Source organism: Pristis pectinata, chromosome 2 (genome assembly GCF_009764475.1).
Source record: "Pristis pectinata isolate sPriPec2 chromosome 2, sPriPec2.1.pri, whole genome shotgun sequence".
NCBI classification, from domain to species: Eukaryota; Metazoa; Chordata; class Chondrichthyes; order Rhinopristiformes; family Pristidae; genus Pristis; species Pristis pectinata.
Genome location: NC_067406.1, coordinates 55,911,937 through 55,938,117, shown reverse-complemented (window position 1 = coordinate 55,938,117; position 26,181 = coordinate 55,911,937). Strand labels below are relative to the sequence as shown.

The 26,181-nt window shown below is 40.0% G+C and overlaps 1 protein-coding gene across 1 annotated transcript in view; it reads left to right on the top strand.

Annotated features, from left to right (window-relative positions):
- The window catches only part of LOC127583366 (melatonin receptor type 1A-like), a 48,193-nt gene that overhangs the window by 3,528 nt on the left and 18,484 nt on the right, over window positions 1–26,181 (top strand). The window lies entirely within an intron of this gene.

Below are 26,181 nucleotides of genomic sequence, written 5' to 3'. Positions count from 1 at the left end.
CTGCGCGCCAATTAACCTCACTCCCCTCTAATTCCTCCCTCGCCCTCCCCATCTATTTATCCAAACCCTCGTTGAGAGTTATGAATGAGTCGATTTTCACCACCTTTTCGGGCGGGATATTTCAAATGGTTTCCGTTTCTAAAGTGAACCTTTCCGGTATCTAATTTCATTCCAAATTTCATGTGCGAGGGACTGCTGAATCTGGTCTGTGTGGTGTGTGTGTTCGGGTAGTGAATGCTTCAACATCAGGTTGTAAATCTGAAGCCGTTTTGCCTGTGATTTTGCCCCACAACGACTGTTCCGCTTTTAGAGGCGATGAGATCGATTTTAAAGTTGGTTGCACCTGAGCTTGACTTTGCACCTCCATCAAGGCGCAGTAACTCAGAATTTTAGCGAAACACAATTCATTGCCCATGAAATGATAATTTAGCGAGATTTGTCCTTTCACCGTGTTAACCACAGAACAATACACTGGAGGTGGTGTGTGGGAATTGTGCCGTGCCGCGGTCCGGCTCCAGGGTAAGCATCTGTTGATGTTGAATGTAACAGTTGATTTCAGATTATCCCATTCTGGGACTGAGACGGAAGTGGTTGCATTGATGGACCAGGCAGCAGATATCAATAGCAGAGGGTAGTGTTTATGCCCATACTTCCAGCATCAAGGTGCGTGGCCGCGTTTGAGGGGGTGTGGTGGGATGTCCGAGATGATATTAGTGATGTCCAGGTGCCCTTTCTGTCCAACAATACTTTGGAAGGTTGGGTTTGAATTGATGCTCATATCTCTTCCACTATCCCATCCATCAAACTGTTATAGAGTTACCACGGTCAGCTTTGGATCCAGTTACAAAAAATGCAAAGACCTTTCCCTCCTCGTGTAATCACTTTCATTAGGATAATTTGTGGCGAATCTAAAGAAAATCAGCGCACACGTGCTGTGGCGGTAAAGTTTAATGACCCGTTCCCCTCTGGATCCACAGACTGATAGAGCTACCGTGTTCGCTAAAGGAGCATTGCAATTAGCATGTCTTCCCACAGCCTTGTCATGTTTCTGCGTAGTTATCTATTTCCATAACTGTTCAGTTTTTGTTCATAGATAATGAATGTTGATGGTACTATTTTTACTTTTTCAGTGCAGCTATAAATATTTCTTGAATAAAATTGTTCCCTGTGGTGATGCTAATCTCTAGTGAAGTTTGTGAAGAATTCATTGGTTAAAGAAAAACAATACTGCTGTTAAGGAGCACTCCCTCTGGCATACGTTAGATGACCGTGCCTTGTAAATGCTGGAGTGTGCATCCAATTCTGTCCTTAATTCGTTCTTGGTACAATTAGTATCTAAGTACCCCTGTCAGATGTTAAGCTGTATAGTATATGGACGTGCAATATTTCAGGATTAACCTTGACATTTCAAATTTTATCCAATTATGCTTTTTGGGGGGGGGGGGGGGGGGGAAGAATCTCTGCAAATTATCCAATAAAAAAGTAATCACATGAAGGACACCAGAAGGGGGTAAGAAAACTCTTCAGAGCTTGACCAGGATGAATCAATAAGCTCCTTGGAGGCATCTCCACATATATTAGTATAATTAAAAATTGCATTTCACAATCTTTCCTTCTTCGTAGGTATGAATATATTGATGGACAAAGTATGATGTCAGGAAATTATTCAGCAGCCCCAGAATGATAGTGTATTCTGTTAATCTAATATTTTTGTATTTACCTGGCAAAACAGAAACAGAACTGATGAATTTTCCTGAATCCCTGATATATCTACATATTGCTTGGATCAAGAATGTGGCTTACCACTGCTTTCTCTAAGCAACTTATGAATGAGCAATAAACACAGGCTTTGGAAGTGGAGTCTAAATGTTATAAATTAATAATTTAAAAAAGCAATGTTTTGTGAAATTATAGATTTCCTTTGGAGAAAACTTACAGTAAAGGTAATTGATTGAAAATGAAATTGACAGACATTTTAAAAAGCTACGAATGCATATTTCATCTTTATTTTCCCATGGGTATTTCCAGGTATAAAATAGAAATACAGATACACATTTTTAACAATGCAGGGAATAACAATCCATAGAGTGGACACTAACATTTAATGAGATGTGAGTTTAAAAGGAGCATTTAAAATTTCCCCATGAGTGTGAAAGAAGCATAAGATACAATGAGCAAACAAGTGTTTGGTTTAATCAAAGACCCAGGGAACTGAAAAGTTCCTTTGGGCTTGGTAAGGTAGTAAGTAATCTAATAATATTATTTCAAGTATATTCTATCTCTCGGTTGAGCTTATCTAATAATCAGAGGCATAGCAGAGCACATCATACCCAGGGAATGCCTGTCCTGATGTATTCGGTGTTCTGGACAACTACAAGTGCAGGAAGTGTCAGCGTCTGGAGGAGTTCAAGCTCCAGATGTCATCAGCACAGTCCACCTTTGATGCTGGATGTTTCATGGATAGCACATTTTAGGAGTTGATCCTCCCACAGTTCAAGTGAATGCAGGCAGAGAAGTAATGGGTAACTCCCAGAAGGATAAAAAAGGGCAGGCAGGTAGTGCTGGAGACTCCTGGGGACATTGTAGATTAATTCCTTGACACTAATGGGGAATACAGCATAGTACTGGGTGTGACACAAATGTGCAGGAAGGGAGGAGCAATGTCAAGAGAGTGATGGATATAGGGGTACTACAGTTAGTGGAATAAATCACTGTTTCTGCGATTGCAGAAGTGATTCTAGCATGGTACTTTCCTTCCCCAGTACCATGGTTAAGGATATCACTGAGTGACTACAGAAGATCTTGGAGGGGGGTGGCGAGAAAGGATGAACAACCAGAAATCATGGTACACATCATCACAAATGACCAAAGTAGAAAAAACAAATGTGGCCCTGCAAGTATATATTAAGGAGTTATGAAAGTGATTAAAAATCAGGATCTCAAAGATGGCAATCTCCAGATGACTCGTTGTGCCAAGCACCAGTAAGTTTAGAGATAGGATTGCTGAGGGTAAGGTTTGCTAGTGCAATGGAAGGAGATTTAGGCTAATTTGGCAGGGAAATGGGCATAAGAAAGTAGAACTGAAAAGGAGAAAAAAGCTGCAAACAATAATTGAGAGAGATAAATAGCAGCAGAAGAAGAAACAAAGTTTTCAGACAAGGACAGAACTGACAGAGATTACAAGACAGTATAAGGTAGGTTTACAGTGCATGCACATAAATGTGAGAAACATACTAAACCAGGTTGGTGAGCTGCACATGGAATTAGCCAAATGGGATTGCAATGTTGCAAATAATAGAAACCTGGCTAAAAAATGGAGATGAGAGTTTGTTGGTATTGGTATTGGTACTGGTATTGGTTAATGAGTAGATCTGTAGAGAGGCAGCTTGCAACATGTTGCCACGCTCTGGCGCCATCTTGCTGGATGCAAGTTGTTCAGGAAGGCTAGGGAAGGGGAGAAAGGAGGGGGATTGGCAGTGTGGATTAAGGAGAATGTTGCAGTACTAGAACAAAAGGATGTCCCGGAACAATCAAGGGCAGAATCTATCTGTTTAGAATTAATAAATGAAAGAGATATGATTATAATATTGGACTATTCTATAGGCTGACTACTAGTGGGGTGGCTGGCGAGGAGCAAATTTAGTGAAATTAGCTGAGAAGTGCAAAGGCTACAGAGAAGAGGAGACTTAATTATCCAAACATAAAACTGGGATAGCAATAATATAAGGGCCAAAGAGGGGTAAGTGTTTCTGAAGTGTAGGGCGGCACGGTAGCGTGGCGGTTAGCGTAACGCTATTACAGTGCTAGCGATCGGGGTTCAATTCCTGTTGCTCTCTGTAAGGAGTTTGTACGTTCTCCCCATGACTGCATGGTTTCCTCCAGGTGCTCCGGTTTCCTCCCACATTCCAAAGATGTACAGGTCCGTAGGTTAACATGGGTGTATGTGGGTGGTGCAGGCTTGTTAGGCCAGAAGGGCCTGTTACCATGCTGTATAAATAAAGTTTAAAGTATTCTGGGGAATTTTCTTCAACATTATGTTTCTGGGCCAAGAAGAAAGGCAGCTTTACTGGACTTGGTTCAGGGAAATGTGCCAGATCAATTATACCCAGCATTTCTGTGAAAATATCTAGGAAATGGCGATCATAATACCATAAAGTTTAGAATAGAATTGAGATTCTGCCATAAAGAGGAGGTGTTCAGAGAGATAGTTGCACTATAAAGTGGATAAGTCATCTGGTCCAGATGAAATGCATCCTAGGTTGCTGAGGGAAATAAGGGAGGAAGTTGCAGAGGTCATGGCCATTATCTTCCAAACATCTATAGATTCAGGAGTGCTTCCTCAAGGCTGAAAAATTGCTAATGTTACGTCCTTGTTCAAAAAAAGGTCAAGAGGTAAACCCAATAACTAAAGATCAGCCAATTTAATTGTAGTGGTAGGGAATGTTTTAGAAACGATAATCAAGTGCAGAATTAGCTGTCACTTGGATAAGTGTAGATTAATTGAAGAAGGCCAACAAGAATTGTTAAAGATAAATCATATCTAAATGATCTAACAGAATTTGTTGATGAAATAACAGAGTATCAATAAGGGAACTGTTGTGATGAATATGGCCTTCCAAAAGGCATTTGTTAAGATGCTACATTTTAGGCTTGCCGACAAGATCAAAGGGATACAATACAAATAAAAAATTGGATAAGTTACAAGAAACAGAAAGTGGTCACAAAAATTGTTTATCAGCATGAAGGGAAGTATACAGTGGATTTACCCCAGGGCCAGTTACAAGGATCACTGTCTCTCTTAATATATACTAATGATTTTGACTTGGCCAGACAGGACACAGTATCCAAATTTGTAGATGACTTAAAACAATGAACTGTTATGAGGACAGTAATAGACCTCAAGGAGATATAGACAGGCTGCGGGAATGAGTGGGTAAGTGTCAGATTCAATGCTGAGAAAAGTGAAGTGTTACATTTTTGTGGAAGCATGAGAAGATCCAATATAAACTAGAGGGCACAATTCTAAAATGGGTACAAAAACAGAGAGATTTGGGGGTATATGTGCATGATTCATTGATTACGGTGAGGCAGGTTGAGAAAGTGGTAAAAAAGCATAAAGGAATTTGGGTTTAAGAGCAAGGAAGTCATGATGAAACTTTATAAAACATTGGTTCATCCACTACTGGATTATTGAGTGAAGGTCTGAGCACCACAGTTTAGCAAAGATGTGAAGGTTTGAAAAAGGCACAGCAAAGATTTACCAATATGATTCTAGAGATAAGGAAATGAATTGGAGAAGCTGGGGCTTTGTCTCCTTGGAATAGAAAAGGTTGCAAAGAGATGTATTTAAAATAATCAGCAGTATGGACAGAGAGAAAATATGTTCACATTGAAGGAGGAGTCAAGAACTAAGGGAGACAGAATGGAGATGGATGGCAAAAGAATCAAAAATGACATGAAGAAAGTATTATTTTATGCAGTGAATTTTAGGATTTGGAATGTCTTACTTGGGGTACTAGTGGAGGCAAATTTAAGTGTAGCATTTAAAGGGAGTTTGCTAAGTAAGGAATTTGCAGGGCTCTGGGAGAGGATGTTATTGGGTAGATTACTCTTATATAGAGCTGATATGGACTTGGTGGCTTGAATAGCCTCCTTCCATGTTTTAATCATCTGTGATTCTGTACTTAGGGTACAATAAGTACCATTTCCTTTGTAATTCCACACCACTTGCTCAATCACTCATAATATTCAGTCCAGTAGTTTGAACACTTCACATAAATCACCTCTCAAAGTACAAACATCTTGAAAGTAATGTGGCAACAGGAACAAGGACAGGAAGAAACATTGTAAGAAGCGTGGCAAGGCAAGGAATTGTGAATTATATGTAGAACATAAGCAGGCACTTCAGTGAAGCTGAAATAAAATGCATCCTGTGAGGATATAACAGAAGGTCAAGGAATTTTTTTGATCCATGTTCTTTGCACTGTCTCGAGATTTCTAGCTTCTAAGATGCTCTTTATATTATAACATTATAATAACAAACACCTTGTTCCAGAAGGCTAATAACCAATACTTATTTTGAAATTACCTTTCACTGAATTAGTACATCTTGGTTACTTCAGATTTTATAGAACTAAGTGTCTTCTCTTTCAGATGGATTGGTGAAAAAGGTTCCAATTTCCCGGCTGTTTTCACTTGTTTTCCAAGTTGGTTAACATTTGCCATGTCACATGAGTGACTCAAAGTAAAAGAAGAGACTTTTAATTTTGTATCTTCATCTTTTGATGAATCGGCTTAAATTTCAACAATCAGTATAATTGTTTTAGTTATTCCTGGCAACAGGATGGGCAGATGGGATTTTAAATAAGCAAAGGATAAAAAGTATCTGTAAGTCTTCCTGCAGAGCAGCTTCTTACTATGTTGTGCTTTTTCAAGTAATTAATTGATAAAAACCCCTCAGAAATGAATGTGACCCTTTTAGAGAGTAAAAAATAAAACATATTTGTACCATAAGGTTATTCAACACAGGAACATATTAAGGGCAGTAGGACTAAACTCATTGAAGATCTCATTCTTTAGTTATTGCAAATATGAATATTGATACTGATCTACATCTAAGAAACTTGCATCTTTAAAATAATATTTATTCTTCAGATGTCTTTAGGTTTCAGTTAATAGGATTAAGGTGGGATGTGGTCAAGCACTTTAGTTGTGTTTAGTTGTGTTTACTAACGTAATAACATTGTAATAATACTACATAGCTGCCATGCAATTAATGGTTTCATAGCTGTTAAAATCATAGTTCCATCTGTACCCTGGTCATTAGGTGAGAGCACATTTATGACATGTTTAGACACAGGCAAATAACTCTTCTTGACAAGTGACTATGTTTTAATGTTAGCAGATCACGAAAGGCAGTGTTAGTTTCTTTTCCGTAATTTTAAGAGGCTCACTACTAAGCTAAGAAAGTATCCAGGAAATCCAACAGATGCAGTGAGATCTCTGAATTTAATTTCATGGTTTTTATGTATTGATGTGCAGCCAAAATTACTTGCAGCTCCAAAATAATGGTGTAACTGTAGTCAAATAACAGATTTAATATACAAAATTCAGTGTTGTCTTTGGAAAAATTCATAAAAGAATAAAGAGGTTAATATAAGCAGCCAGTGTAAAATAAACAATGTAAGATCAAATTCCTGATTGCTTTGCAGACTTTCTTTAACAATGCAGTCAATGGCATTTCAAAAAAGTTTGTTAAATGTAAATCTTGTTAATTAACACATTTAACAGATTGTTTTGCTATAATTATAGAACCTTATTTTTGAAAACAAGTTCAGTTTAACTTTCCTTTCTTGCACATATTGCATTGACAATCAAAATAACAGTTCTAATTCCGTTTATTTTACAAAATCAAATTCATCCAAAATGTATCAGTGTTTATATCGAGCAGTTTGTTAAACAGAAGTGTAACTGTAATGGTTCACACTTTTCCTTTCTGCTTTCTTTGACATATTGTACTGAGAAGAAGAATTTCAAAGAATATTTCATGTTCTTAATTTTTATGTTTTTTATTCACTAAACCGATTAGCTGGCTTTCATTGTCATTCCCTAATTTCTTTTGAACCGAGTGATTTGCTGGGCCAGAAGGCAGTTAAGCAGCATCCACATTGTTGGATAAGGTTGTCAGGTCTCCTTAATAATTTACTATTTTCACAGTCATCATTGTAGGCGTTAGTTCTGCATTCCACATTTAATGAATTCCCAACATCCTGTGGTGGGATATAAACCCATGTCTCTGGATTATTATTCCAGGATTCTGCATTAATATTTCCATTAATTTCACACACAGTATGGTTTATGTCAATCACTTTTCTGAACTGTTGGGAGGTGACATAATTTGGTGAAGATATTAAACAAAGACTCCATCTACTTTGTCAGTAGGGTGTAAAAGAGTCATAGCACTATTTTAATGAATAACGGGAGTTCTTTTCAGTGTCCTCTCCAATATTTAACCCCCCCAACAACATTATTAAAAATAAATAGGATAACAGGTTATTATCTCCCTGCTGTTTGTGGGACTTTGCTGTGTGAAATTTTGGTTCTATGTTCCTACATTGCCACATCAAAAAGCATTTCTTCAGTTATAGAACACCTTAGAATATCTTGAGAATATGAAAACTAAAATGAAATCCATTTTTTCCCTTTTAGTACGTATTCTCTCACTGTGCCTGTTATAATCCACGAAATCAAATATGATGTGTTGCAGTACATTAAAATGGTATGTTCTAATGCATTAACAATGGTTTAAAAACTCCTTAGAGTAAGGCACCTTGTTTTTTTGTAGTTGTAAAATAGTTTATAGATTAGATTCCTTCAGACCGACCTGTTGTGTATGTGCATCAGATGTAAATTTTAGCTATGTCTTATTCAACACATCTTTTGAAATCTTATGTAAACATTATGTACACAATATATATCAATATAATTTTTGAACAAATTAGATCTGGTGAACAAGACATAGCAAAAATGTTGTTACCCATCCACATTTATTCTTGGACACGTGCTGATTGGATAATGAAGTCAAGTATTTATTTTGTACTTTGCTTTCCAACATAATTTCCACTGATTTCACTATATTAGGCACTTTTGGTACTTCCATCCAAGGATGAACATCTACCAAATAAGAGATGAACTTTGGAATATTTAATTCAATGTAGAGAGCAAATTAAGAAGCATGTTTATGAGAGAGAGACTGAAAGAGATAGAAAGAAATATAGGAAGAAATTGTATGGTCTTAACTTATTTAAATTCATCTACAATAATAGTTAAACCACATTTGTAATCTTTAATCAAAGTAACTTGACAGTACTAAAGATAAAAAGGTTAAAAATATCACTTATACCAGATGAACCAGATCCTAACATTTACTGACTTAATAAGTGGATAATTAGTGGGTCAGTACTGTAACTCAATGCTGTTACATGGATTACAATGACAAGACTATTAGAGGGGCTCAGTTATACCATAGCCTGTTCAGATGAAAGGTCTGAAACTTTAGATTTTACACATTCGACTGTGTGCGCATGGATTTCCATAGTTGCCCCCCAAAAAAATGATGACCACAGATGTTCGCAAGTTGTTCCTATTGTAAAATTTAGTTCCATTTTGGTCATTTATTAGGATATTCAAAGCTTTATAATAGTTTGTTATATCTTAACATTTCAAATGAGTTGGATGTATACTCCAGTAATTATGTATGTAATGGGGATATAATTTATTGTCAGTGTTCATTTGGTTATTTCTTTGTATTCAACCATACCACACATGATTAGATTGCCACTGCCTTGACAACTAGTGTCTTTAATATATATTTCTTTGCATCCACAAACTCTAATGGAAATGTGTTAGTCATTTTTCCTTTATATTATCCTTTCATCATGTCATTTAGAATTGTGAAAGGGCTGGATGGCTTGGAATTTGTCACATGCGTTCAGGAAATTTTTCTAAGTCGATATGTAGAGGTTCCAACGAGAGAGAATGCAATACTTGATCTCCTATTAGGGAACCAGACAGGTCAGGTGACAGAAGTATGTGTAGGTGAGCATTTTGGGTCCAGCGACCACAATGTCATTAGTTTCAAGTTAATTATGGATAAGGACAGGTCTGGTCCTTGGGTTAAGGTTCTAAATTGGAGAAAGGCCAATTTTGTGGAAATGAGAAAGGATCTAGGAAGAGTGGATTGGGATAAGTTGTTTTCTGGCAAGGATGTGCTCAGTAAGTGGAAGGCCTTCAAAGGCAAAATTTTGAGAGTGCAGAGTTTGCATGTTCCTGCCAGGATTAAAGGCAAAGTTAACAAGCATAGGGAACCTTGGTTTTCAAGGGATATTGGCGATCTGGTTAAGAAAAAGAGAGAGGTGTATAGCAGGTATAGGCAACTAGGAACAAATGAGGTACTTGAAGAGTATACGAAAAAGTAAGAAAAATACTAAAAAGGAAATCAGGAAGGCAAAAAGAAGACATGAGGTTGCTTTGGCAGATAATGTGAAGGTAAACCCAAAGGGTTTCTACAAGTATATGAAGAGTAGAAGGATAGTAAGGGACAAAATTGGTGCCCTAGAAGATCAGAGTGGTCGTCTATGTGTGGAGCCTCAGGAGATGAGGGAGATCTTAAACAGTTTTTTTGCATCAGTATTTACTCAGAAAACTGGCATAGTGGATATGGAAGGAAGGGAAACGGGCAATAATGTCATGGAACATATAGAGATTAAAGAGGAGGAGGTGCTTGCTGCTTTACAGCGAATAAAGGTAGATAAATCCCCTGGGCCTGATAAGATATTTCCTCGGACATTGAGAGAGACTAGTGTAGAAATTGCAGGGGCCCTGGCAGATATATTTAAAATGTCCTTAGCTACGGGTGCGGTGCTGGAGGACTGGAGGGTAGCTCATGTAGTTCCGTTGTTTAAAAAAGGATCTAAAAGTAAACCAGGTAATTACAGGCCAGTGAGCCTGACATCAGTAGTGGGTAAATTATTGGAAGGTGTTCTGAGAGATCGGATATACAAGTATTTGGATAGCCAAGGGCTGATTAGGGATAGTCAGCATGGCTTTGTGCATGGTAGGTCGTGTTTAACAAATCTTGTAGAGTTTTTCGAGGAGGTTACCAAGATAGTAGATGAAGGAAAGGCTGTGGATGTTGTCTACATGGACTTTAGTAAGGCCTTTGACAAGGTCCCACATGGGAGGTTAGTTCAGAAGGTTCAGACACTAGGTATCCATGGAAAGGTTGTAAACTGGATTCGAAATTGGTTGTGTGGGAGAAGACAGAGATTGGTAGTGGATGATTGTTTCTCAGACTGGAGGCCTGTGACTAGTGGTGTGCCTCAGGGACCTGTGCTGGGTCCATTGTTGTTTGTTGTCTATATCAATAATCTAGATGATAATGTGGTAAATTGGATCAGCAAGTTTGCTGATGACACTAAGATTGGAGGTGTAGTGGACAGCAAGGAAGGCTTTCAAAAGCTTGCAGAGGGATTCTGAACCAACTGGAAGAATGGTCCAGAAAATGGCAGATGGAATTAATTCAGACAAGTGTGAGGTGTTGCATTTTGGAAGGACAAATCAAGGTAGGACATACACAGTAAATGGTAGGGCACTGAGGAGTGCAGAGGAACAAAGGGATCTGCTAGTTCAGATACATAATTCCCTGAAAGTGGCGTCGCAGATAGACAGGGTTGTAAAGAAGGCTTTTGGCATCCTGGCATTCTTAAATCAAAGTATTGAGTATAGGAGTTGGGATGTTATGGTGAGGTTGTATAAGACATTGGTGAGGCCAAATTTGGAGTATTGTGTACAGTCCTGTTCACCTAACTATAGGAAGGATATTTGTAAGATTGAAAGAGTGCAGAGCAGTTCTAGAATGTTTCTGGGTCTTCAGGAGTTGAGTTACAGGGAAAGACTGAACAGGTTAGGACTTCATTCCTTGGAGCGCAGAAGAATGAGGAGAGATTTGATAGATGTTTACAAAATTATGAAGGGTATAGACAGAGTTAATGCGAGTAGGCTCTTTCCACCTAGATTAGGAGAGATAAGTACAAGAGGACATGGCTTTAGGGTGAAAGGGGAAAAGTTTAGGGGGAACATTAGGGGGAACTTCTTCACTCAAAGAGTGGTGGGAGTATGGAATGGGCTGCCATCTGATGTAGTAAATGTGGGCTCAGTCTTGAGTTTTAAGAATAAATTGGATAGATACATGGACGGGAGAGGTCTGGAGGGTTATGGACTAGGTGCAGGTAAATGGGATTAGCGGAATACCGTTTCGGCACAGACTAGAAGGGCCGAATGGCCTGTTTCCTGTGCTGTAATGTTCTATGGTTCTAATCACAAAAACTGATCACTTTGTTAAACTTGATGCAGTAAATTCAATCTAACATGAAACAAGACCAATTTTATTCAGTCCTTGACTTTGTGTACATACTTCCTGCAGGTTCCTTTCGATGGAAGTACCGAAGTCTCTATAACAAAGAGAGTTCCAAAGAAATGTCAATGACCCTGATCCATTGACTCTTACTCTCTTCACAGGTGTTGCCTGACCTGTTGGGAATTCACTGCATTTTCTGTTTTTATTTTACATTTTCAGCATCCACCGTACTTTGCTTTTGTAAAGTATGTTGCCAATTTACCAACTGGAAAGTGCTAGGAATGGGAGATCTGTTATATTACCAGATTTGTGTTGGTCTATGAGAGTACTAAAATAAGAGTTTTCATTTCTCTAACTCTCAACACTGATCATGTTGCAATTCATGAGAAATTTTAGAACATAGAACAGTACAGCACAGGAACAGGCCCTTTGGCCCACAATGTTGTGCCAAACCAATTACATTAGTAATAAAATGCCCAGCTAGACTAATCCCTTCTGCCTACACAATGTCCCTATCCTACCGTTTCCCTCACATTCATGTGCCTATCTAATAGCTTCTTGAATGCCCTTGTCGTATTTGCCTCCACCACCACCCCAGGCAGCGCATTCCGGGCACCCACCACTCTCTGTGCAAAATACTTGCTCCGCACATCTCCTTTGAACTTTCCCCTATCACCTTAAGTACATGCCCTCTGGTATTAGACATTTCAATCCTCAGGAGAAGACACTGGCTGTTTACTCTATCTATGCCTCTCATAATCTTATAAACCTCTGTCATATCTCCCTCAGTCTTTGCCACTCCAGAGAAAACAACCCAAGTTTGTCCAACCTATCCTCATAGCACATGCTCTCTAATCCAGGCAGCATCTTGGTAAACCTCATCTGCACCCTCTCCAAAGCCTTGACATCCTTCCTATAATGGGATGACCAGAACTGAATGTAATACTCCAGATGCGGCCTTACTAAAGTTTTATAAAGCTGCAGCATAACTTCCTGACTTTTGAATTCAATGCCTCAACTAATGAAGGCAAGCATGCCATATGCCTTCTTTACCACCCTATCAACCTGTGTAGCTACTTCCAGGGAGCTATGAACTTGTACCCCAAGATCCCTCTGTTCATCAACAATGTCTTGCTATTAACAGTGTACTGTCTCTTTGCATTTGATCTCCCAAGGTGCAATACTTCATATTTGGCCAGGTTGAACTCCATCTGCCATTTCTCCGCCCATATCTGCAACTGATCTGTATCCCGCTGTACCCTTTGCCAGTCTTCTACGCTATCCACAACACCACCAATCTTCGTATCATCTGCAGACTTACTAACCCACCTGTGCACATTCTCATCCAGGTCATTTATATACATCACAAACAGCAGAAATCCCAGTACAGATCCCTGAGGAACGCCACTAGTCACAGAATAAGTCCCATCGACCACTACCCTCTATTATCTATGGGCAAGCCAGTTCTGAATCCAAATGGCCAATTGAATCCCATGGATCCCATGCACCTTAATCTTCTGGGTGAGCCTCCCATGAGGGACCTTGTCAAATGCCTAACTAAAATCCATGTAGACAACATCCACAGCTCTACCTTCATCAATCACCCTCGAACTCATCAAAAAACTCAATCAAGTTAGTAAGACACGACTTGCCCTGCACAAAGCCATGCTGACTGTCCCTAATAAGGCTATGGTTTTACAAATGCTCATAAATCCTATCCCTAAGTATCCTCTACAGTGACTTCCCTGCCACTGATGTGAGACTCACCAGTCTATAGTTACCAAGATAATCCCTGTCTCCCTTCCTGAATAATGGAACAGCATTAGCTACTCGCCGGTCCTCTGGGACCTCACCTGTGGCTAGAGAGGACACGAAGATATTGGTCAATATATTTCTATTCTCTGTGTATTAAAGATATTTAAAGACTGCTACACTCCATCACAGCTTTGGCAGAAGGCAGAGTGGCCACCTCAGTTTTGCTTTCAGTTGAAGCCTGACAGGAGTGCTACACTACAATTGGTCCTGAGCAGCAGCATGAAGCCATCACATCTGAAGCAAGAGACATTTACTTGGACTCAAAAGTGAAAAAGAACAGCCTTCTAACAGCCGGACAGCAACTGCACAGAGAACCCCAAAACCTAGTGCTAGAACATCAAATGCACCAGTGTGTAAAATTTTAGGGGCATGAGTTTCACTTAATGTATCATTTCATGTTGCTTTGTTATGAACAATTCTCAATTACCAGCATTTTTCAAGTGCGTTCTCCTTTAGGGCAAATCCTTCATTGTGCAGAGATAAGTTACACCAGTGTGTGGCAGATGCTGTCATTGCTGCAGACTCTACCAAGTCTTGCCTAGAATGGTTGCAAGTGTCATGTACGTCAGGCCAATGTGATTGAACAAACCCTCATTGCCACTAAACTGAATGATGCTTTCTCCATAAATAATACTCCCCAGGGACCACAATTGTGAACTAATTTGACTAACTCCTTTGCTGCTATATTATTCTTGCCCTGATTGTGATCTCCTTTGTGAAGTTCATTACGTTCTCCAGTTCTAATCCCCTGGATGCTCTGCTCTTGCAGTATTTATCGTGGCCTCTTACCATGGTACTCCTACAAGGGGTAAGGAATATGAAGCAGGTTGCAGAATGAGATAAGGCATTTGCTCTATGTTGCCTTTTCTCTCAGAGCGCCTTTTATACAGGAGGCTGAAAGCGACAGGAATAGGGAAAGATCATTGCTTCTGAAAGAATGTTTAATGCTGCATTGACCAGATCTATGTGTTGTAGGCTGAGTGAAACATGGAACTTCTACTTTTGAGCCTTCATCAGTTATGCCCTATTGAGTACCTTGAAATGGTCAATTGCTGCAATGGCTTAAAATGAATCTCAATAACGGTCTCATGAGGAATTTTACATGGTTGAATGATTATGAACTTCATTTCCTTAACGTTAGCCCCTCAAGGCATCTTTGTCCATTTAATGACAATCCAAAAAATATATTTTATTATATGTATTCCTGTCTGCTGCTGTGGTTGAAACATTGACTGGTTATCATTGATATTGAGCAGCAGTCCGAGCTATTCAAAGTCTTTTGACTAACCAGAGTGGAGCTGAAATGAGAAAGGTGGCAGTCAGAGTCCTGCAACTAGTTGCTACTCGTTAGGGAAGGCAGGGATCTTGTGGAAAGCCATTTAAGTTAAAGGACCAGAGAATCATTCATTGATGTGTTATATTCTGTATTGATGGAGCGCACAGCAAAATGCCAAGGAATTTCTATTTTTTTCTGGGATACTCTGATTACCTGTGTATGCTGCTGATAGGATGATTTAGCAGGTTCCTTATGAAAATCGCTGCTCTCTGAGCGAGTCCCCTGTAGCCCTTGTGGACATTGCCTCCCTCCTCCACTTTGCGGGGAGGTGAGTCTGTGGATGTTCTGCTGGGCCTTGTTCTGATGGTATCCCTCATCATTCTGCTCCTGAGGTCCAGGCTGTGCTATGTAACCCTCGGGCTCAGGGTCTGCATGTTGTTCTTGCTTGGCACTGGCTGCTGTCAGTGATTGGCTGGATATTGCCACATGCAGCAAACATTGGTGAAGTCTCCTCACCAGCCAGGCATGCACTGAAGGGCACCTCCAGATTTATGCAGGTAATGGAGTCTTATTTTAAGATGACTAATGACATTTTCTAACATGGTTGGTGTGCTTGGTCTCATTGTATTTGCCCTTGGCAGCTGTGGTGAATTGGTGTAAGACAAGGAAGTCAAAGCCAGGATCCATCCCTTCAAACTGTGCTGGCTGGTGAAAAATGTCTACCAGTGCGGACTTCTTGAGAATGAAGGGGTCATGTCTTTGTTCCTGGCCACAACCCACCCTGCATAGCCAGCTCCTATAGCAAGTCCACATCATTTCCAGTAATGCAGTGAGCCAGCAATGTCATTACTGAGGTGTTCATAGAAGGAGTATCTCAGCAGCTAAGTGTTGGAGAAAATAGTTGTTAGTTGTAACATGCTGTGCATACTTTGGAAGGTATTTGAGCAGATGTGGGTGAGTGAATTGCTGTGAGCATCCACAGATATTGTGAAGCTCCCCCATCAGTCTCCAGATATCAGTAGATTGTGCTTTTAAATAGTGAGAGAAGCAACAGGCTAGAATAATGTGCTCAGTACAGTACGGCATGGTAGTGTAGTGGTTAGTGTAATGCTATTACAGCGCCAGCGACCTGGGTTCGATTCCGGCCGCTGTCTGTAAGGAGTTTGTACGTTCTCCCCGTATCTGCGTGGGTTTCCCTACAGGTGCTCTAGTTTCCTCCCACATTCCAAAGACGTACGGGTTAGGAAATTGTGGGCACGCTATGTTGGCGCCAGAAGCATGGCGACACTTGCGGGCTGCCCCCAGAGCACTCTACACAAAAGATGCATTTCACTGTGTGTTTCGATGTACATGTGACTAATGAAGAAATCTTATAAAAGGTGTAAGCATATTTGGTGACAGTCATAGTGGGGAATATAGACTCCAGTTTATGATGTATATGGCAAGGGTGTGCTGACTCGTGATATCACGCCAGAAACAGGTCAGGTGCACTCACGTGGATCAAAGTGGAAGTGTCTGGTACAATTTTGAGATCGGTATGATTTAAATGGAAATGATTCCCAGTATTTACTCTGGGTGAAATTGAATTTTGTACCACTAAAAAGTAAAAAAAAAATGGATATGCAATCCAATATTTTGACTAATGTATTAATTATAATTTTAAGTCTCCTGTTCAAGGCTGCTTAAAATTTTTCCAAACAGCAGGACACCAGAGCAAATATGTCACAAGGCTCTGAAATATATGACCGCCTTTTTTGATTGAAGTTTGTTAAACATTAAAAACAATGATTTAAGGCAGATAGCTGAAAGCAAGGGAAGTAAAAATATTTGGAAACAGAATAACACTTGCAGTCAGGTTATTGGATGGGGGATAAGCATCAACCACTAATCATGATGGTGTGTTCAAATGATTTGTTTCCATGTTGCAATTTCTCTGTAATCCCTTTAATCTGCCTTCCCCGTAACCTTAGAAAAACATCCTGTAGAATATTAGTATCCCATTTCCTACACTAGTCTTCCTGAGCTAGTTAGTACTGTACTAGACTTCATGTCAGAAAAAAAAGTGCATTCACATTTCACTTTGGACTCCAGCAGACATTCAGCTCATTGAAGTCAAGCTACGTCTAGGTCCCAGCTACACATGACCAGTATTTCTGCTTGCTTTTCCACGCAATCTTTCCCTACTTCCACATAAATTATTATGATAAGGTATTTTATAGAAGCAACTCATTTTAATATTAAGCATGCTTAAACATTAGTGAGAGCAGCCTTGTATGGAAGTTATCCTGATCTCCTGAAATTCCAAAGGATCATGAGAATCCCAGCAGTAATTCTTCTGAATCAGAACCCAAATCTTCAGTTTTTTGCAACATCATTTTAAAAGCTAATTTATTTTTAATAAAAAGTATACCACCATACACTTATTGACCTTGAATTTTGCCAGTCAGTCTTCTTATTGCTATCCCATCATGGACCTCTTTGGTCCTATTTTTTTGAGCCCTATTTGAGTATCACGTGGAACTTAGATACCCCATGCCACTAGTGTATATCTTCAATTAACTTCAATGTCTTTGGTGTTTACAGGCGGCCTTCTATTCTCCAGGACAACAACCCCTCACTATAATCTCAAAATTCATGCAATAAAATCATGTCATTTTCCTTACTGTGTGCCAAACCTAATCATTGTTCCTAACACACTATATCTCCTGCAGATGTTTTCAAGATGTTATTCCGTAATACTTAAATCTGTGCAGAATCAGGAAGTTGGAAGGAGAAGTATATGTAATTTAAAAAATGTAATATTCTGTTCAACATGGAACTGAGTAAAGGTATTTTAGGATAAAATTGTTATGAAATTTACTTCTATGTGTATGGCCAGGGCAAAGCTGCTTGATTCTATTATAGCCCATGATGTCTGATTACATAAAATGAACATTCTGAAAATGACTTGGGGAATGAAAGCTTATAAGGAAAAGTTGGTTAGGATATCTTCCTTTCACTTCTGGCTCTTGGGAGTAAGTGCAGGCTGGAAGGACTAGATAAAATATTTTCTTGCAATGGTAGAAATTCACAAAATTAATCCAGTCCTAAAATATGTCCACAGCATGAACTGTTAAGCTCCAGTAGATAACTTGACATTTATTGGCAATAATTGGGCAAAAAAACAGATTGAAAAGGTTGTTGGTGTGAGAACTGTTTAAGGAAATACCCCAGGGAAGGCACACAAAAATTATATTTGTGCAAGGCAGTGAATTCTGAGTTTCTGCACTCATTTGGAGACCATGGCAGTATCCTGAAGTGATGCACTGTGACTTGAGCCCACTACTGCTGCAGTACAAAATCCTTTATTCTGGAAACAAAAGTAGACAATCTTGAAAATGATTGTCAGTTCAGACAGCATCTGTGGAGGCAACAGGCAATGTATCAGTCGGTGCCCTGCTTCAAAACTAAAAGAAAAATAATCTTAAGATACAAACAGCATCTCAGAGGTAGGACATTTTTTAAAGGTAGAACATTTTCCTTCACGGAAAAAGACAAACAAAAGGCAAGTAAAGAACAGAATGTTCATAACATGCTTGAGTACGGTATTAAAGAACAGACTATGAGCCAACAGTACGCATAGAGAGAAGAAAAGTTATGGACCAGAATGTTCAAACAACTTAAGTATTTGGAAATAATTAAGTTGAAGGGGAGTGTAAAAGCTGGACAAAGCAGAGGAGGAACCCCAAAGGGGAAAAGAGGGCTTGACTGCAACAAGCAGGTTAATACATCATCAAGGTGTTCCAATGCAAGTTCCCCCATTCCAAGCACCAACCCAGCCCATCCCTGGAAATGTCAGTACACCCATTCCACATTTCAAAACCTACTTCTGGAGAGAAAGTAGGATCTTTGATTCAGGCCAGTTAGTCATTAGTGCTAGAGGGCACCAAAATGTTCCAGTAGAAAGTTAAGGGACTGTTTCTGAAGCTTGAATTGCACACCATTGATTAACAGTGAAGGCCAAACGTGGGCAGATCAGATTCAGAGTGGGACAGGGAATCAAAATGTCTGAAGCTCAGTAGCATATTTGCAGATAGAAAAGAGCTGCTCCATAATACAGTCACCTGATCTGTGCTTGACCTCCCCATTAAAAAGGACATCACCCCAAGGGTTGTGGATTCTGTACGGTACATTAGAGAAAGAGTGTTTGTAGCTGTAGAAGAATCACACTTCTTGTGCTCACATCAGAAAATGCTAGAGGGTAGAGACTAGATAGGAGGGTTGATAGAAGGCTGAATCATCTTAAAATTAAGGTTGCTTTGGAAACCTGATGAGGGAGGGGAAAATATATTTGGTGCCTGGTGGGATGGAAAATATTGGGAAGACAAACCTTATCAAGATTCTGAGTGGGAAAGTATGAGGGAGGAAGCATGGGACATGGGAGTGACTCAGTTGAGGGCCTTGTCTGCTATAAAGCTGTGAATTCCTGACTCCAGGAACAATGAGGACACTTTGAAAGCTGTGGTGCAGATGATGTTTTTTTTAATTTATTTATGAGATGCAGACATTGCTGGTAAGACCAGCATTTCTTGCCCATCCCTAGCTGTTCGTAGTCAAGTGATGAACTTTCTTCTTGAACCACTGCATTCTTTTGGTTCGGCAGTTCCAGGATTGACAACAGCGCCAATGAAGGAACAGTAATATATTTTGATATCAGTATGGTAACTTAGAGGGTAACCTGCAGGTGGTGGTATCCTATGTGCCTGCTGTCCTCCTCGGTGGTAGAGATCATGGCTTGGGATGTGCAGTCAGAATAAGTAAGGGGAGTAACTAGAGTGTATTTTGCAGATAGCATCTGCAATGGAGCTGTGCCACTCTTGAAGGCTAGAGGCCCTCTGTACTATTGTGCAGGGAATCTTTCACTGAAGGAAGGGAGAAATACTTTGGAAGTGCTAGTGCAGGTATTGGTATCCTCAGAGCTTCCATGGGGGAAATGTTAGAAAGATGAATTTAACTAAAAAGAACAAAAATTTGCATATCTATGATACCTTTCATTACCTTAGGTTATTTCAATGCAATATACAGCCAATGAAGATATTTTGAAGTGTAATTACTGTTGCAACGGAAAACCAATAGCCACATTGCACAATGCAGATTCCTGTAAAGGCTCTGATGGTAATGAACAGTTAAAATATCTGTGTGATGTTGAATGAGGAATAAATATTTGCCAGACACTGTGGATAGCTCTCCTGGTCTTCTTTGAATTAGTGCCATGGGATCACTTGCATCCACCTGAGAAAGCGGACAGATTAAGGTCACAAATGAAAGACACCATTTCCATTAATGCATTCGGTCAATGCTGTACTCTGTCAGTCTAGGTCTTTATGCTCCAGTCTCTCGTCTGGGGCTTGAATTCACAACCTTTGGTCCCAGGGGCACACAGAACCATCGCTAACACAACATGACATTATGCCATCTAGTAATTCATCAACAATGCTCATAATTGCTCATCTTGTCTGTCGTTTCTCTAGTTTCCTACTCATGCAGCAGGTAGCACCTCTCAAGGCATAATTGTTCATGTATTTGTGTTTAAGCACTGAAGGTAAATTTCCATGTGGATTTTTCTGCTTATCTATTGTAATTTAAGGAAATGAGCTAAAAGCTCCCATCATATTTAATCCAGTTAGCTAGGGTTTTTGCTATTTTGTCAAGGGTACAGAAGGTATCCTTGTGGAAATTAATGTCACATTCTTCCTTTCCATCAATATCCCTGCCTCCACTGAATGCAGTGCTTCTTGTTACTGGACATCAGACACCCTTCTGGTCTCCTGCCCAATTGATTGTTAGTCGCATTACAGCATGCGTTAACAAGTACAGCCTTAGCAGCCAGAGCCGATCCCATTCTCACAACTTTCATGCATGTGAATATTTACAGTGAGATGGAAAATGTAGTGACTTTTCCCTCTCTAGCTCAAGACACTTGAAATGAATTGTAGCAGTTCTACACTGTCCCAGCTAGCATTCAGTTCCTGCAGAGATGGAATATCAAATCTGGCAGATGTCTGTGGCTCAGCTAGTTTCTAGGGTAATTTATTGTATGCTTGAGGCACTGCATTGTAAGTTTTTGAGTTGAGGGTATCTCCCAGAAGGTTGCTCAGTAGCGCTTAATGGTTTGGTTTCATTGATTATTGTTGTAAGCACCATCTAGCTGAAACTAGGTAGGGCAGGAAACAAAATAACATGAGGCAACTACTCTTTGTCATTCCTCTATTTGACAGACAGGCAGGATACACACACGTGGGAAGATCAATCCTACTTTATGCAGATCTTCATGCATCTGGATTTCTTCACAACTAAATTATGTCATTATTTATCACATCTAGATCATTTTAATTTAGAGTAATTTTAATTTTCATATTCCTGGAGTATTTCAGTAGCAGGCATTTATGCTTAAAACAAGCTCCCTCTGGATATTTTAGAATGCATTCTATTATTCTTCTTGAAAAGAATATAGTTTTGTGACTGCTTACTCGAGAATAATTATTCTATGTTTTATTCAGGAAGACTTGATGGTGAAATATTGCAGTTTTACGAAGATGTCTCAACCTATCTTGCACTAAATTAACAGAGATGAAGTATTAAAATATCTATGGGATGCTGTGTCTCTTTGACAGGATAAATATTTTCTAAGTGATGCTATTCTTTCACAAATATAACTTAAGTACACTATTTAAAAGGCTAAAGAGAGATCTTGGAATTCTTTTAGTTCAAAACCAAAAGGTACCAAAGGTGATTCATGAGGCTGATCCTCAGTAAGTGGAAACTGAGCTATTATGTAAATGTCATTTTTGAAATAATGTGAGAAGGAGGAGCAAGAACTTGCTTAACAGCCTCTCAAGCTCACTCCACCAATCATATCATAATTGATCACAATATTGGCCTCCTCCACTTCCTCTATAATCCCCCTAAACCTTGATTTTCCTACAGTCCAAAAGTGAATCTATCTAAGACTTAAATCTGGAGTAAGTTGAGAGTAATGACCTTATAGGGGTACATAACTAATCAAAGGAATAGTAAATCGGGACCATTCTGGCAGTGGGCTCCAACATGTAAGGGAGAAATTTACTACCAATGTCAAGAAGATACTTCACACAAAATGATTAGCATTGTGGAATAGAAGTGGAAAGTTAGGAATCCTCTAAAACAATGAAATGAGGGCTGGGATGAGGTTTGGTAAGTATTATTGAGTAAATTAATTAAGAGGTTCAGTATTTGCATAATGCCTTCTCATTTGTATCTGTCACTGCCAAAATTGACCTTTCAGGAATATAGTAACTGAGCAGCAAGAGCAACATGCTGAAAACAAAAAAAAACTATGGATGCAAGAGATTTGAAATAAACACAAAAAGTGCTGGAAACGCTTAGTAGGCCAGGCAGCATCTGTGGAAAGAGAAATAGTTAATATTTCAGGTTGAAGAAACCATCAAAATGGGGAAGGAGAGATAAATAAAGATAGTTTTAAGTTACAGAGAAGGTGGTGGCAGGGATGGATAGGATACAGAGAATATCTGTGATAGGATCAGATAAGGGTTGCCATTGGATGAGTTGTAGCGACTGTCTGGTCAATGGGTTAATAGTCGGCAGTTAGGGAGTGATAAAACAGATAAAACAGTGTAACGTAGCTAATTGCAGGGCTCTGGGATGTCAATACGCATGTCAAAACTGAGTCAATATCAGAGATGGCTGACTTATAACCGAAATGGGCAGTTCTGATATAGACGAGTTACCTGAACTTGGAGAATTCAATATTGAGTCCAGAGGGCTGCATTGTGGCCAGAGAGTAGATGAGCTGCCATTACCAAGCTTCTGTCGGACCCTGTTGTAACAGTGCAGGAGGCCACAGACAGTTCAGTGTGGGAGTGGGATGGTGAATCAAATTTGCAGGCAACTGGAAGCTCAGGTTTGCGGCTGTGGATTGAATGCAGGTTCCCTACAAAGTGGTTCATAAGACCATAAGATATAGCAGCAGAATGAGGCAATTCAGCCCATCAAGTCTGCTCCACCATTCAATCATGGCTGATTTTTTTTTATTAAACCTGTTTCTCCCCATAACCCTTATTCCCCTTACCAATCAAGAACCTATCAATCTCTGTCTTAAATATACCCAATGACTTGGCATCCACAGCCCACCGTGGCAAGATATTCCACAGATTTACCACCCTCTGGATGGAGAAATTCCTCGTCATCTCTGTTCCAAAGGGATGCCCCTATATCCTGAAGCTATGTCTCTGATCCTAGACTCCAGCACTAATGAAAATTGAGACAGTGACTACAACTCCCTGAACTTTACCCTTGCCTTGGAGAGGGATAGGAGCAGACAGTATTGGAAAGTATTTAATTAGGGGAGGGGGAATTATGATGCTATTAGGCAGGAACTTGGGAGTGTAAATTGGAAACAGATGTACTCAGGGAAGTGCAGAATAGAAATGTGGAGGTTGTTTAGAGGTCACTTGCAGAGGGTTCTGGATAGGTTTGTCCCTTTAGGTTTGTTTGAAGAAAGAAGCTTACTTAAGGTTCAGGAAGCAAAGATCAAACAGGGCTCTAGAGAAGATTAAGAATGGACTTAGGAGAGCTAGAAGGGGCACAAAAAGGCCTTGGCGAGTTGGATTAAGGAAAACCCCAAGGTGTTCTACTCGTATCTGTAGAACAGGAAGATGACTAGAGTGAAGGTAGGATCGATTAGGGATAGAGGAGGCAACTTGCCTGGAGTTGGCTGAGGTAGGGGAGGTCCTTAATGAATACTTTGCTTCAGTATTCACCTGTGATACAGAACTTGGCATTTGTGAGGACAGTGTAAAACAGGCTGATAAACTAGAATATGTAAATGTTAAGGAAGATGTGTTGGAACTTTTGGAAAACATTAGGATAGATAAGTCCCTGGGACTGGACGGGATATACCCCAGGATACTATGGGACGCGAGGGAAGAGATTTCTGAGCCCTTGGCAAGGATCTTTGAGTCAACACTGGCCACAGGAGGCATACCAGATGATTGGAGGGTGGCAAATGTTATTCCTTTGTTCAAGAAAGGGAGTAAGGATAACTCTGGGAATTATAGACCAGTGAGTCTTATTTCAGTGGTGGGCAAATTATTGGAAAAGATTCTTAGGGACAGGATTAATAAGCATTTGGAGAAGCATAGTCTGGTTAGGGACAGTCAGCATGGCTTTGTGAGGGGCAGGTCATGCCTCATGACCCCGATTGAATTCTTTGAGGATGTGACAAAAGACATTGATGAGGATAGAGCAGTGGATGTGGTATATATGGACTTTAGTAAGGTGTTCGATAAGGTTCCCCATGATAGGCCCATTCAGAAAATTGGGAGGCATGGGATCCAGGGAAACTTGGCTGTGTGGATTCAGAATTGGTTCACCCATAGAAGACAGAGGGCGGTTGTAGATGGAGCGTATTCTCACTGGAGATCGGTGACCGGTGGTGTTCTGCAGGGATCTGTTCTGGGACCTCTGTTCTTTGTGATTTTTATAAATGACTTGGATGAGGAAGTGGAGGGATGGGTTAGTAAGTTTGCAGATGACATGAAGGTTGCTGTAGGTTACAACAGGACATTGATAGGCTTCAGAGCTGGGATGAGAAGTGGCAGATGAAGTTCATCCTGGAAAAGTGTGAAGTGATTCACTTTGGAAGGTCAAATTTGAAGGCAGAATACGGGGTTAATGTCAGGATTCTTACCAGTGTGGAGGAACAGAGGGATCTTGGGGTCCAAGTCCGTAGATCCCTCAAAATTACCATGCAAATTGATAGGGTTGTTAAGAAGGTGTATGCCATGCTGGCCTTCATTAGTTGGGTGATTGAGTTCAAGAGCTGTGAGGTAATGTTGCAGCTCTATAAAACTCTGGTTAGACCACACTTAGAATATTGTGTTCAGTTCTGGTCACCTTACTATAGGAAGGATGTGGAAGCTTTAGAAAGGGTGCAGAGGAGATTTACCAGAATGCTACCTGGATTGGAGAGCATGTCTTTTGAGGATAGGTTGAGTGAGCTAGCGTTTTTCCCTTTGGAGCGAAGGAGGATAAGAGGTGACCTGATAGAGGTGTACAAGATGATAAGAGGCATAGGTCAAGTGGACAGCCAGAGACTTTTTCCCAGGGTGGAAATGGCTGAAAACACTCAAGTGATTGGAGAAAAGTACAGGGGGGATACCGGAGGTAAATTTTCTACACAGAGAGTGGTGGGTGCATGGAACACTCTGCCAGGGGTGCTGGTAGAGGCAGATACATTAGGGACATTTAAGACACTCTTAGATAGGCACATGGATGATAGAAAAATGGAGGGGTATGTAGGTGGGAATAGATAGATTGATCTTAGAGTTGGCTAAAAGGTCGGCACAACATCATGGGCCGAAGGGCCTGTAACTGTGCTGCTAATGTTCTATGTTAAAACGTGCTCTCCATGTCCACTCTACCCAGACCTTTCAATATATGGTAGATTTCAATGAGATCCCCCCTTCATCCTTCTGAACTCCATTGAGTTCATTGAATCCTGCTATTAGCAACACATTACGCTTCTCTGTTTCGTCATCCTCCAACTACCACCATTAATCCATTTGACTGGATGATCAGTACAATTCATCCCTATGGCAACCCTGGCCTTACCCTATCATAAATGTTCCTTTTGTCCCCTCCAGCTCTCTCACCAACTTAAAACTATCCCTTTTTTCTTTCTCTTTCCCTGTTCCAGCAAAGATTCTTCAATCTGAAACATGAACGCAGTTTCTCTTTCTGCAGATGCTCCCTGACTTGTTGAGTGTTTCCAACATTTTCTGTCTTTGAGACCAACATGATAATTGTAGGCAACTGTGAGAAGATACCAGGCATCAATTAGGTGGCAGAATCACAATTCTTGCCTAACTGACTCTCTGGCTTATCTGGAAGGTTCAGTTTATAAGTCTCCACAGGGTCATCAGGGGAAGGTAAATGAAAGGAATCTTTTATTTCTGACACTTCACTGAACTGTCTCAACAATAATGTTAATGAATTGAGTTCAATTATCTTACTAGGGAAATATAATGCAGATACAAAGGATTAATGTGAAGAACAGAGAAAAAAGGGACACATTAAAATCTTATATTCCAGGTCATAACTCTCCCTGATCTTCCAAGCTAACAGTTTAATTGGA